This window comes from Herpailurus yagouaroundi, unplaced genomic scaffold (genome assembly GCF_014898765.1).
Source record: "Herpailurus yagouaroundi ecotype Mexico unplaced genomic scaffold, PumYag 180, whole genome shotgun sequence".
Taxonomy (NCBI): domain Eukaryota; kingdom Metazoa; phylum Chordata; class Mammalia; order Carnivora; family Felidae; genus Herpailurus; species Herpailurus yagouaroundi.
In genome coordinates this window covers 7615508-7629163 of record NW_024412411.1, presented here as the reverse complement: position 1 = coordinate 7629163, position 13656 = coordinate 7615508, and the positions used below count along the sequence as shown (strand labels likewise).

At 40.3% G+C, this 13656-nt stretch overlaps 1 protein-coding gene and 1 pseudogene across 2 annotated transcripts in view; one reads left to right on the top strand and one right to left on the bottom strand.

Moving 5' to 3' along the window:
* The window catches only part of GAB2 (GRB2 associated binding protein 2), a 191146-nt gene that overhangs the window by 51678 nt on the left and 125812 nt on the right, over nt 1-13656 (top strand). The window lies entirely within an intron of this gene.
* Nucleotides 6428-8958, bottom strand: LOC121039144 (proteasome subunit beta type-3-like; annotated as a pseudogene).

Below are 13656 nucleotides of genomic sequence, written 5' to 3'. Positions count from 1 at the left end.
TGGGTTATTGTTGAGTTTTAAGAGTTCCTTTGTGTATTTATCAGAGGCATGTGTTAAAAATATTTTCTCCCTGTCTGTGGTTTGTCTTTTCATTCTCTTGACATTTCTTTTTTTTCACACATTGAAAATATTATTCTGTGGTCTTCTGGATCTTGCTGTTGAAAAGTCAGCTGATAGTCTAATGCTGTTCTTTTGTAGGTGATCTCTGCTTCTCTTTTAATATCTTAATTTTTGTCTTTGGTGTTCTTAAGTTTCATTACAATATGTTGCTTATTTCTATTTATCTTGCTTGACATTTGTTCAACTTCCTGGATATGAAGATTGGTGTTCTATCAGTGATTCTGGGAAAATTCTCAGCTGTTAGCTATTTGAATAATGCCTTCCTCCATCCTCTTTAACTCATTCTTGAACTTCAGTTAAAAGATTAGACCCTTTTACTATATCATCTATGTCTCTTAAACTCTCATATTTTTCATGTCTTTATTTCTTAGTCACATTCTATGGAATTTTTTTGGATCACTCTTCCAGTTCATGGTTTTGTTTTGTTCTTTGTTTTGTTTTGTTTTGTTTCAGCTGTGTCTAATCTGCTGTTTAACCTGGCCATTGACTTTTTCATTTTAATTATAATTTCATTTCAGGAAGTTCTGTTTGGTTTGTTTTCAAATACACTTGTGTTTTGTTTTTGTTTTTTATACTCTCTTGTTCCTTGCTAATTTTTGGCAAGCCTCTCTTTTAAATATTAGAATATAATATTCATAAACCTGTTATATTGTGTATCTAATTCCAATATCTGAAGTCTTTGAGGATCTGATTTTACTGTCTGTTTTTCCTGATTCTCATTCATGTGGCTTATTTCTGGGTGTGTGTTTTGTGTTTTGTTTTTAAGGTCTAATGTTTCTTAAGACTTTACCTGTAGAAAGTATGTGAGACCCGAGTTAAGCTTTTATTCCACCAGAAAGGATGAGGAGTTGCTTCTACCAATAGTCTGAAGACATAACTAACTGGACTACTTTTAGATCTTCACTTAAGATTGCATGGATTTGGGGGCACGTCAGTTAAGCGTCTGACTCTTGGTTTCTGCCCAGGTCATGATCTCATGATTGGATTCATGAGTTCAAGCCCCACATCAGGCTCTGTGCTGATGGTGTGGAGGCTGCTTGGGATTCTCTGTCTCCCTCCCTCTTTGCCCCTCCCTCACTCACACTCTCTCTCTGTCTCTCTCAAAAATAAATAAACATTAAAAAAAAAAAAGAGATTGCATGGATTTGGTCACAAACCTTCACTAGAGCCAGCTTTTAGTTAGCAATTCTAAGAGACATTTTTCCTTCTCTACTGGTTAAAAGAAGACAGTTTCTTTATGGTCTCTTTCAGTGCTACAGGTTTGTGATTCATCTATGCACCAAAGGTATAGTCCCTTGGTATCCCAAGTGTATAAGGAGCTTCATATATGATTGTGAACCCTGAGCTTTGCCTTCTATTACCCACACCCAAGCAATCATTGCACACCCCTATCCCAACCACTGGAAAACCCTATTCTGCTTTTGGTCTGTATGATTTTGACTACTCGAGGTACTCCATATAAGTGGAATCATAGGGAATTTGCCCTTTAATGTCTGGCTTGTGTCACTTAGTATAATGTTTTCCAAGTTCATCCATGTTGTAGTGTGTACCAGAACTTCCTTTTTAATGTGGCTGAATAATCCAATATATGAATAAACCATATTTTCTTTGTCCTTTCATTGCTGATGGACATTTGGGTTGTTTCTGTCTGCTTTCATTTCATTTGATTTTTGTTCTGTGTACATTCCTTACTTCACAGTTCAGCATGATGCATTTTAAAAATTATTTTTTAGGAATATTTTATTTAGCTTTTTATTTTTCATTTTTATTTATTTTAGAGAGAGAGCATGCAAACAGGGGAAAGAGTTGGGGAGGGAGAGAGAGAGAGAGAGAGAGCAAAAAAGAATCTTAAGCAGGCTCCACATTCAGTGTGGAGCCCGACATGGGGCTTGATCCCACAACTCTGGGATCATAAGAATCAGACACTCAACTGACTGAGCCACCCAGGCACCCTTATGTAGCTTTTTAAATTGTTTTCTTTGGGAGGGTTAATTAAGAGGATCTAACCACCTTACTCCTGGAAACCAAAGTCTTATACCTTCTATATGATGACCAGAAGACAACTGCAGAGAACACATTTTTTACATTCTTTCTTTTATTTTTAATTTTTTTTTAACGTTTATTTATTTTTGGGACAGAGAGAGACAGAGCATGAACGGGAGAGGGGCAGAGAGAGGGGGAGACACAGAATCGGAAACAGGCTCCAGGCTCTGAGCCATCAGCCCAGAGTCTGACGCGGGGCTCGAACTCACAGACCGCGAGATCGTGACCTGGCTGAAGTTGGACGCTCAACCGACTGCGCCACCCAGGCGCCCCAACATTCTTTCTTTTAGGCCACTATATAAAGAAAATTCTGAGATACGTGGCAAATCAATATATAATTTTATATGTTTTAGTTCTTCCCTGGAAGTCTGGTAGGTAATTTTTTCCTTATCTATGAGAAAACCTTTAGAATATCATAAGAAAACTCATCTCTTGCTTGTAGGATTTGGCATTCCTAGTGTGCTTTTTGTGCCAAACTCCACCCACCCCTGCATGCCCCAATATCCAATGGTGGCATTTGAAACTTTTACAAAGATATCAAAATCACAGACTGAGCGAAAAGCTTTCGTTCTACCCTCTCTCCTCTGCCACTGTGTCTTGAAGATGAGTTGGCCAAGGTTAGGTGACGGACTCAGGTTCATAGAAGGAGTCTGTGACAGTTAGAACTTTGGTTCTGTCCAAGTATAGCATGTACTGCTATGTCCTTTCTCTATTTGGGGAGACTCTCTGTGATCTGTTAATGAGTTCAGAGTTTGGTCTTATGAGAAGTTGCTATGGATTTTGATGAAGATGATCTGACACTGATATATGGGTCAGAGTAGAGGCAAAAATCCTCATCAGATTAACTGCTTGAAGACCAGAGTTGACCTTTCGAATTTTACTCCACTCCTGTCTCCCCTATTCATAGAGTCTTTTTAGATAATAGAATGTTAGAGCTGAAGGAACCCTTGTGATCTTTTGGTCCAGTCCCAGATTGCCTTCAAGGACCTTTTGGGATCTTCTGCCTGGGAGCTTTGCTATTCTTCATAGATGAGAAACTGAAACCTAAAAGATGCAAATGATTTCCCCAAGGTCACGTAAGGTGTTCATAGCAAAGCCAGACCTATACCCAGGTGTCCTAATTCCTATTCTAGCAGAGGATTTCCATCACACTAATGAATTTAACTTTATTCCTGATCTTCAACGATGCTCTGCTTTCACGATCTGTGTTTTAAGATTGTGAAATGTCCTAGGGGTGGTTTGACTTTGAGAATAAGCCAGAGCCTGAAGGGTTAATAGAAATTGAACATGAAGGGAGCTTCTTTCCCCTCTCCCTGACTGGGGAGCTGCTGGGATGTTTCACTTGCACCGCATGTGTTCCATTATGGTATAATGATGTAATTACCAGTAATGCTGCTAGAGTAGTGGTGGAGAGGCAGCATTAAGGAAAAGACTAGCCCCGTTCTCTCCTAAGAGCCATTTCAGCCTACTTCAGTCTATTAGATTGAAGATGCTGGAAGGCGAATGGCTTCAGCAGAAGAAAAGGTCAGATTTAAAAGCTTTTCTGGGCATGGTATTTATTGTTGCTTTTTTGACCTTCAGAAAAATCCCCTGTGTGTTTGTCCTTGATTCTTGCCTTTCCCATTAATGCTTGAAAGCTGCATTGCTGCTGGATGGGCCAGGTCTTTGGCATAGATGGTTTTGTATGCAGTGTTATTTGAGAAGGTATAGCCCCCATCCAGATTTCTAGGCCTGTTGCCTTTCATACCATTATAGTGTCAGAAGTCTTTTTCATTCTTGAATGTTTTAGTTTTCAGTATCTCTGTATGTATATGTATAAAATATTATGTATAAGTTACATATATATTACATATGTAATATATGTAAAATATATATGCATATATATACAAACTCTTCTGTAAACAACTTATGAGATAATACTTTAAAATACAGAAGAATAAGAAATAAGACCTATTACCTTGGGCAGATCACTTAACCTTTCTGTGCATTTCTTCTGAAACATATAGCCTGCGACCTGATGATTATGCGGAAGTAATCACGGTCTTGGAAACATGACAGACACTTCCAAAAGTCTTCCTGTTTGGAGATGTGGGGTGTGCCCATTATACTTTCAGTGATGTCATATACCTGCTGGAACCAAGATACTGAGCTCATATGGACTATGAGACATACAGAATGGGAAGGTGTCAGTTCCTACTCTCAGGGAACTTTACCTTTATATATTAATTTGATTAACACAAAGGAAAACATTGGTTAGAATTGTAGAAAAGTAGGGGCACCTAGGGGGCTCAGTTGGTTAAGCATCCAATTTTGGCTCAAGTCATGATCTCGTGGTTCATGAGTTCAAGCCCATGTCGGGCTCTGTGCTGACAGCTCAGAGCCTGGTGCCTGCTTTGGATTCTGTGTCTCCCTCTGTTTCTGCCCCTCCTCCACTTGTGCTCTGTCTTTCTGTCTCTCAACAATGAGTAAACTTTTAAAAACAAACAAAAAAAAAAAGAATTGTGGAAAAGTAGTTTTTATGTAGGTTATAAGAAGGCAAAAAAAAAAAAAAGTTTTGCTTACTTCAGTGCTTCTCAGAGTGGGTTCCCTGGGTCAGTAGCATCAGCATCATATAGGTGCCTATTATTCTTGGAGCACCTGGGTGACTCATTTGGTTGAGAGTTTGACTCTTTTTTTTTTTTTAATTTTCTTTTTTTGAACGTTTATTTATTTTTGGGACAGAGAGAGACAGAGCATGAACGGGGGAGGGGCAGAGAGAGAGGGAGACACAGAATCGGAAACAGGCTCCAGGCTCCGAGCCATCAGCCCAGAGCCTCACGTGGGCCTCGAACTCAGGGACCGCGAGATCATGACCTGGCTGAAGTCGGACGCTTAACCGACTGTGCCACCCAGGCGCCCTGAGAGTTTGACTCTTGATGTTGGCTTGGGTTGTGATTTTGTGGTCCTGGGATAGAGCCCCTTATCAGGCTCTGCACTGGACATGGAGCCTGCTTGGGATTCTTTGTCTCACTCTCTCTCTACCCCTCCCTGGCTTTGGCATATGCTGTCTCCCTCTTTCTCAAAAATAAACATTAAAAAAAGAAGTGCAAATTCTCAAACCCCAAGCTAGGCCTACTGAACCATAAATTGTAGGGGTGGGAGCCTATAATCTGTGTTTTATAACCCCTTTAGTGATGGAGATACATACTGAAGTTTGAGAACCACTGCCTATTTTATGACTTAGTATTGAGCCATTTGATAATGTAAAATCCTTTATGGTTGTCTAGAGCTGCAGTAACCACTAGCCACAGGGATATTTAAATTTAAATAAACTAAAACAAAGTAAAATTATAAATCTAGTCTATTGGCTGCACTGCCACATTATAAGTGCTCAATAGACATACGTGGCTAGTGTCTACCATACTGGATAGTGCAGATGTAAACATTTTTGTCATCATAGAAATTAATGGTGAGCTCAGGGCAGTTGTCCTCAAACTTTGGCATGAATCAGATCACTTGGAAGACTTAGTAAAACATAAATTGCTAGACTCCACTACAAGGATTTCTGATTCAGTAGGTCTGGGGTTTGGCTAGAGAAATTATTTTTCTGATTTTTCTAAATTTCCAGGTCATGCTGATGCTGCTGGTCCAGGGAGCACACTTTGAGAACTGCTGGTATAGAGTAAGGACTCTTGACCTGAAACCTGTAAATCTTTTATAGTTGAAAACAAAATATTGCATATATCCACATGATAAAAGTTACAGGAGGGGTGTCTGGGTGGCTCAATCAGTTAAGCTTCTGACACTTGATTTCAGCTCAGGTCATGATCTCAAGGTTGTGAGATTGAGCCCCACATCGGGCTTTGTGCTGACTGCATGGATCATGCTTGGGATTCTTTCTCTCTCTTTCTCTGCTTCTCTCTCTCTCAAAATAAATAAGTAAACATTAAAAAAAGGTTATTGGATATAAGGCCTATACTTTCAGTCTCATAGTTTTTGGCTCATAGTTTTTGAAAGAAAAGCTTTTTTTTTTTTTAAGTTTATTTATTTTGAGAGAGAAAGAGAGAGTGAGTGCACACAAGTTGGGGAGGGGCAGAGAGAGAGGGAGAGAGAGAGAATCCTAAGCAGGCTCCACACTGTCAGCAGAGCCCCATGTGGGGCTTGAACTCACAAATTAAGATCATGACCTGAGCCAAAATCAAGAGTCAGATGCTTAACTGACTAAACCACCCAGGTGTCCCAAAAGAAATTACAACTATTTTATTTAAAAAAAAAAAAAAAAAAAAGTAGACTCTGAGAACAGAGGGTTAGTCCACACAGGCCTTCAGTGTCCTGGTGGTAATTTTGTCCTTCTCAATGATGTGGACAGTGACTCCCATTCCTGACACTGCATCCCTATCCAAGCATTCATCATGGCTTGTGAGATGGTTTCAGACAGGTGTTCTGGATCCATGGTGGGCTCCCAGAGGGACTCATGCATCCCATATGTTTGTTCAGAGCAGGTGCCACTAACCACAAAGTCCGTCAGTCAGCATGGGGCCAGTGAGGTCTAGAGAACAAATGAAGTGCTTAAAGGTCTTTGGGTCCAATCCAGAGATGATGGCTCTGTGTAGAAGGGGCCAAACCGTTTCTCATATGACAGGTTGTCCACCGTGCTCATGAGGATGTAAGGCTTGATCAGCCGGCCTTCCTTCAGCTCATACAGATTTAGCTGGAACTTGAGATGCTGGGCAGCAGTCTGGACCTCAGTGGTGAGTCTGGCCAGGCCTATGTATAGCCGACCTTCCAGGGAAAGATCTTCTGGAAGTCTGTGGTCACCATCTGGGCCTGGATCCCTAAGTGCCTGTTGGCAGCAATGACCACACAGTTCTCCCCCTGCATGGCTGTGATGGTCCCTCCATTATAGGACATAATATACAGGACTGCGATGTACTGGGACCCCCAGTCACCACAGTTGCAGTCAACCAGCTAAGGCCAGTTAAGGCTAAGCAACCACTCTTGCTGCCTACTCTCTCAGGTGGGTCAGCAGATCAGTCAGGAAAACTTTTGGTCACACTTAACAGAAAATCTGAGTAAATTACAAGGACATTGATGTTCATGTAGCCCAGTAAGAGGGAGGAAGCTTCAGGGTTCTATCATTGACTCAAGCATGTTACCAAGAAAAACAGGCACTTTCTTTCCCCTTTAGAAAACTTACGTTTTTTTGGTCAGAACTAGGTTATATGCCCACCTATCTAGTCCAATCCTGGCAAAGGGAAATTGATTTGCATAATTGCTTTAGACCAGTTGTGATTCAACCCCTGGGGCTGAGGGGCAGGGGGTTTACCTTTCCCATGACCATGAAGTCTCTACCAGTTCTCTGAACAAAATAGTTCTGTAACAAGGTACAAAGAGAGAAATGGCTTTTGAGTTGATAGGGATCTGTGTCTATCTCTGCGAGTGACCTGGAAAACATTAGGAACATCTGTTCTGCATCTTTTCTGCTCATGATATGCTTTCAACTTGCTAGACACAAGTAGGGCCTGGATATGCTCAGCTGTGAAGATTTACTTGGCTCTCTTCTCTCATACCTTAGGATAGGTCTGTGAAACAGTTCTGCTTGTAATGGGGATGAGGTGGGGTAGGATTTTTTTTTAATTTTTTTTTTTAACATTTATTTATTTTTGGGACAGAGAGAGACAGAGCATGAACGGGGGAGGGGCAGAGAGAGAGGGAGACACAGAATCGGAAACAGGCTCCAGGCTCTGAGCCATCAGCCCAGAGCCCGACGCGGGGCTCGAACTCACGGACCGCGAGATCGTGACCTGACTGAAGTCAGACGCTTAACCGACTGCGCCACCCAGGCGCCCCAAGGTGGGGTAGGATTTAAGAACTTGATCCAGGCCTCTGGGAATTAACATGAAGTCAGCCTGAAAGCTAGCCCCCCTCTGACTTTGGCCCCCGATTCTAAGAAGAGCTCTTCTCTGGTTCCTTTTGGCCAAGTCCTTCCCTTGCACTTTGATTCTTTAGGGATTCCCATTATTCTTTTTCTCTCCCTAGTCCTCTGACAGCTAGAGTGTTGGTCCTGAATTTTGGGAACAAACACTTGGATTCTGCTGCCAGACTGTCTGCATGCCTGGATCCCTGCTTTTCTCTTCCCATCCATATGTTTCAGATGCTCTGCTAAGTAAAGAGATCATGTCTTAAAGTGTATAATTTGAGTCTTCCATATAGAAACGATCAACAAAGCATTGGGAATTAATGAATGAGATCATTGAAGAAGACATAAGGGGAAAGAAAAATGCTGAGAACAACCACCCTAGCCTACTGAATCAAATTAAGGGCATGATCATCTATGTTTTTATCTGTGAACTCCACAAATCAGTAGGCCTACCAATCACACATGAATCAACCCACATCAGTAGACCTAATAGTGTTCCTTGTGGCCCTAGGAGTCCAGAGAGTTGCCTGACAAAAGGGATGATGGCAGCTGAGCTGGCAGAGCTCTCCCACCCCGGGTCCTCTATCCCCCAGAGCTCAAATTTATTTTTTTGTGTTATGGTTCTGCACAATATTTTGTATGTAAAAATAAAGGTTTACACTTCTTAGAGCTCCAGACCTGGAAGCTAGAAACAGGTGCTAAGCTGTAAACATGTGAAGCAGAAGCATAGTACTTTGCTGTTTTAGGAGCAAGGGATCAGACCCCTTTGTTCTCCTCTGGTTTTGAGCTGACTGTTGCCTTATTTAACAGCTGGATACAGTACACAATTGTTTGCAGCAGAAGTCCTGCAAGTTTGCTTCCTTTAAAAGCTTCTTCCGCAACTTCCCTGCCCCCATCCTCCCAGGACAGAAGTGGACACTGGGGGAGAATGTTTCAGTTCCCCTGCTGGGTTGTGGGTCTTTCTTTCACACCCTGTCCAGATCGTCTAGGGAATTTTTACTTTGCAAAGTTGCTTACCAGAAACAATTTGGCAGAGTGTAGTTTGGGGGAGGATGCTCTAGTTAAAGGAGCACAAAAGCACATGTCCCTGTGACTTCTTACCATGTGTGAAGAAGGGAGCAAAGGAGCTTTAGTAAAATTGCAGTTCAAACTAAATCGGGAGAGGAAATGGAGAACAACCAAAAATACTGCAGTTTGCAATAGGGCATCTAATCTCTGGTTCTCTATGCCACACACTAAGGATTATGACAGAATTTCAGTATATGTTTGTATATACTGTTTGAAAGTTTTTGTCTGGGATTATAATATACTAGTACACTGAAGTTGCCTGTTTTTATAGTATAAATTTCAGAAAGTGAAGCTTGGCTGTGGGGGAATAAAAAGGCAACAGAGCAATTCTCAAAGAGGAAGTGCATGAGAATCTGAGGGTTTAGGGGGAAGATTATTTTTGGTTATAAACGGAGGGCCTTTGTTAAAGTTGAAAAACAGGTTTAGTCCAATCTTCTGAGACTCTAGAGGGACAGTGACGTGACAGAGTCTCTAACTTAATTATACAAAGTTAATCCCAGAACCCAGGTCTCTTTACGCTGTGTCCACAATGTTGGTCCCAGTGCTGAGCCGCCCCTCCAGGTCCTAGTTTCCCATGGCCCATTTTCTGCAGCTCAAGGCACCTTCTTGTTGGCCTGGCTTCAGGGGAGATGGGCTACAGCTGGTCTGAAATAGGAAGACTGTAAATTTATTTAAACTTCCAGCATGATCCATTTGCCTTACTTTTTCCACTGTGATGAATGAAAATGTAGACAAGAAAATGTTTCAGAAGATGGATAACTCAAAGAGAATAAAGAAAATGCAGAACAAGGAAGTGTGCAGTTTGTTTTTGCTTTTAAAAAGAAGCATATTTACAGAATGTCTTTTTTTTTTTTTTTTTTTTTTTTTACCTCTGTCATCTGTGACCCATTCGCCTGTTCAGCCAAGATATTTTGGCTTTTTTTCCCTGGGAAACCAGTGGGTGGGTGAATATGGAGGAGCCAAGAGTTAACAAAATACCAGCAGATGCTGGAACCGAGAGAGAGGATTGTCTTTGGCCTCACAAGCAGAGCTGCACCCCATTTCCCATCCTCCCAGTCTCCTTTGAAGTAGACTGCTAAAACTCCCCTGCTTGAGAGGATTTCCCAGTTCTGATAAAGGAAATCTTCACTAACACTTCCTGTCTCTGGGCCATCACGGCTCTGCCTTTCTGAGGATGCCCTAAGCACTGTAGGAAATAATAGCATTGTCTTTGAAGTCAGGCTTACTGTTTTGAATCCAGATCCATCCTTGAACCTAACTCTACCATTTACATCTGGGTGGCTTTTGATGAATTTCTTAAATTTTCTGAACCTGTTTCCTCATCTGTAAAAGAGCCAATAGTGCCTACCTCGTCAAATTTGTTGGAATTAAATAAGATAATATATATGAAGGGCCTTATGTTACCAAACACCTGGTTGATATTCAATAAATGAAACACTTTATTGATACTGAATTACAGGGCTTTTGCAATACCACCCTTTTACGTACAGCTTTTTGTTTCCCCTGTGACCAAGAAGTGGGCAGTAGTAGCTTTTTAACTTGATTCTAGTGGCAGGAGAGGCAAAGTGAATTAATTTTTTTTCCTTATCAACTTTAAGGAATAACGTACACAAAATAAATCTGTTTAAATTCAGTGAGTTTGACAGTTGCTCTGCCCATGAAATGACTACTACAGTCAAGATACAGAACATTTCCCTTAGTCCGCCCAAATTTCTCTTGTCCCTTTGCAATCTGTCCCTTTCTTTTTCCTCAGCCTCAGGCAAGCATTCATCTGTTGTCAGATGAGTTTGCATTTTATGTGAATAGAATTATGTAATATACACACTTTTGGTTTGATTTCTTTCAGCATAATGTTTTTTACCTGTGTCCATGTTGGTGCACAGGTCCTTTTTATCACTGAGTAGGATTCCAGTGTATGGATATACTACCTATTGATGGACTTTGGGGTTTTTTTCAGTTTCTGGCTATTTTAAATAAAGCTGATAGGAGCATTTATTTGCACATCTTTGTGCGGATATATGTTTTCATTTCTCTTGTGTAAATACCCAGGAGTCAGATGGGCTGGGTCATAGAATAATTGTTTCTTAAACTTTTTAAGAAATTGTTTTCCAGACTGGCTGTACTATTGTACATCCCCAGCAACAGTATGTGATTTTCAGTTGCTCTGCATTCTCATCAGCACTTGGTATGGTCAGTCTTTTTCATTTTAGTTTTTCTGATGGGTTTACAGGTAAGAGTGTATAACTGTGGTTTCAATTTACTTTTTCCTGATGTCTAATAATCGTTTGCATCTTTTCATGTGCTAACTGGCTTTTTGTATAGCTTCTTTTGTGTAGTCTCTGATTAAGGCTTCTGATCATTTTTTATATGGTTTCATTTATCTTCTTGTTAACTAAGTTCTAAGAGTTTTTTTAAATGGTCTGGATACCAGCTTTTTGTAAGGTAGAAATAGCTGTAATTTTTCTGTTGGTGTGTGAAAACATGTATTTTCTTTCAGTATGGCTTGCCTTTTCATTTTTTTTAATGGTGCCATTTGAGGAGCAAAAGCTTTGAATTTTGGTGGTCTATTCTATTTTTCTTTTATGATTATGTTTTTTGTTTGTTTTTCTGCCTCAAAGTTACAAAGATTTTTCTCTTATCTTTTCTTCGAGGAGCTGTGAGTTTTAGCTTTTACACTTAGATCTATGATCCATTTCAAGTTAAATTTTTTATATGGTGTGAGGTAAGGATTAATATGGAAATTATCTTTACAGTGTTTTATGTATCAGGAACTCTATTTAATTCTCAATAAATAAGTGTTCTAAGGTAATTATCCCTCATTTTAATGATGAGGAAAGTAAGTCTCAGAAAGATTAAGTATCTTGTTCAAATCTTACAACCAAGATTCAAGTCCATGATGGCCCAATGCCAAATCCCGTATTCTTTCTACTCTATTACACTGGCATTTTGTTTTCAATATTGAATTGGAATCTGTATTTTAAAAGCCCAGCTGTAACCTGTGAGAAGGGTATAAAAATACGGGATGACGCTGCCATTATCAGGACATTCATATCCCCAAGCACAACCTTATGACATTAAGTATAGCAGGTATATTGGAATTAGGGCCCGGGGCTCCATGTCAGGCCATTTGCTTAGGTCTGTATTTCAGAAGCTATAAATACAACTCTCTTGGTGCTCTCTTGACAAGAAACCTTATTATGAGTTCTTCTTCCATTTTACAGCGGTCCATCTGAAATATGAAGTTAAGTGCCTGGCCACACACCCAGTTAATCCTTAAGAGCACCCAGCTGGATAGCTGAGTCTCACTGTGTTTTGCTTCAGTTTTTATATTTGGAAAACAAATAATGAGTCAGTCTCCCTTCTCTCCCTCTCTCTTCTCCACCACCCCTTCTAAATTCTCTTAGATTCTGTGGTCACACTAGGTAAGTATCTTTTCCCTAAAATATCCTTTGAGCTGTGACAGACTCATGTGAGAGGAGAAGTCCCTTACTTTCTGATATTTAATTCCCCCCTTCCCCTTTGAAAGAAAGGTCTACTTAAGGCTCTTTGTTTTTGTCATTTTAGAAGAGTCTGAGTCTTACTTATTAAGACCATTTTGTTTCTTTAAAAAATATATATGGGAGGGTTTGTGAAGATAACAGCTGTACCTTTCTGTTCTTGCTTTTCAACAATGTAGCTTTGGTAAATTCACTCCTTCTTTCTTTCTTTCTTTCTGAGGCTGTATGGTATAGGGGGAAGAGCACTGAGTTTTGAAGTAAGAAGTTTGTAGATTTGAATTCCAGCTCCAGTATTTACATAGGCAGCAAATCACTCAATCTCTGTGAAGTTGAACTTCCTTTTTCTTGCCTGTAAAATGGGCATAACAAGTGCTCTATGGATTTGTCATAGAATGTCTATACGATGTCTGGCACATGTGTGTGCTTATATTATCTCTTTCTGTTCTCCTCTTCTATTATATCTCTTTCCAAAGAATAAACACTCTTGTTATGGGATACTTATAAATAGTCTGAAGAAGGGGTGTTTGAGACTTGTAAAGGATGTTTTTTAGTACGGAGCCCTAATTTAAGATGCCTTAACAAATATACTGCTTTGTTTAAGCTGGGTAGTTTTATATCAAAGTCCAGCCATGGAAGGTGAAGCATTAAATTCATTCTGCCTGTTTTTTCCCTTGAGGCTCCCAAGTAGATTATCCTGGGTCTCTAGAAGCAAACTCTACATCTCAGTGTTTGCTAATGAGAAGCTTATCTTCTGGGCAGAAGCCTAAGTTGGGAGAAGAATGGAAGAGAAAAGATAGTCTATTTGGCTAATACAGACAGGATCAAGTATAGGTTAATGGGAAGAAGGGAACTCAGTTTACACATTTGGGAGTACCTCCATCTTCTGCAATATAGCCTCCAAAACATGAATCTCTGTGTCAGTGGTGGGATGGGGACAAACCAGTGTCTCTCAGTAACTTCTGGTTACCACACCTTAAAAGTAGCCTCATTTTCCTGTCTTCCATGGGAGTCTTCTTTGCATTTCAGTCT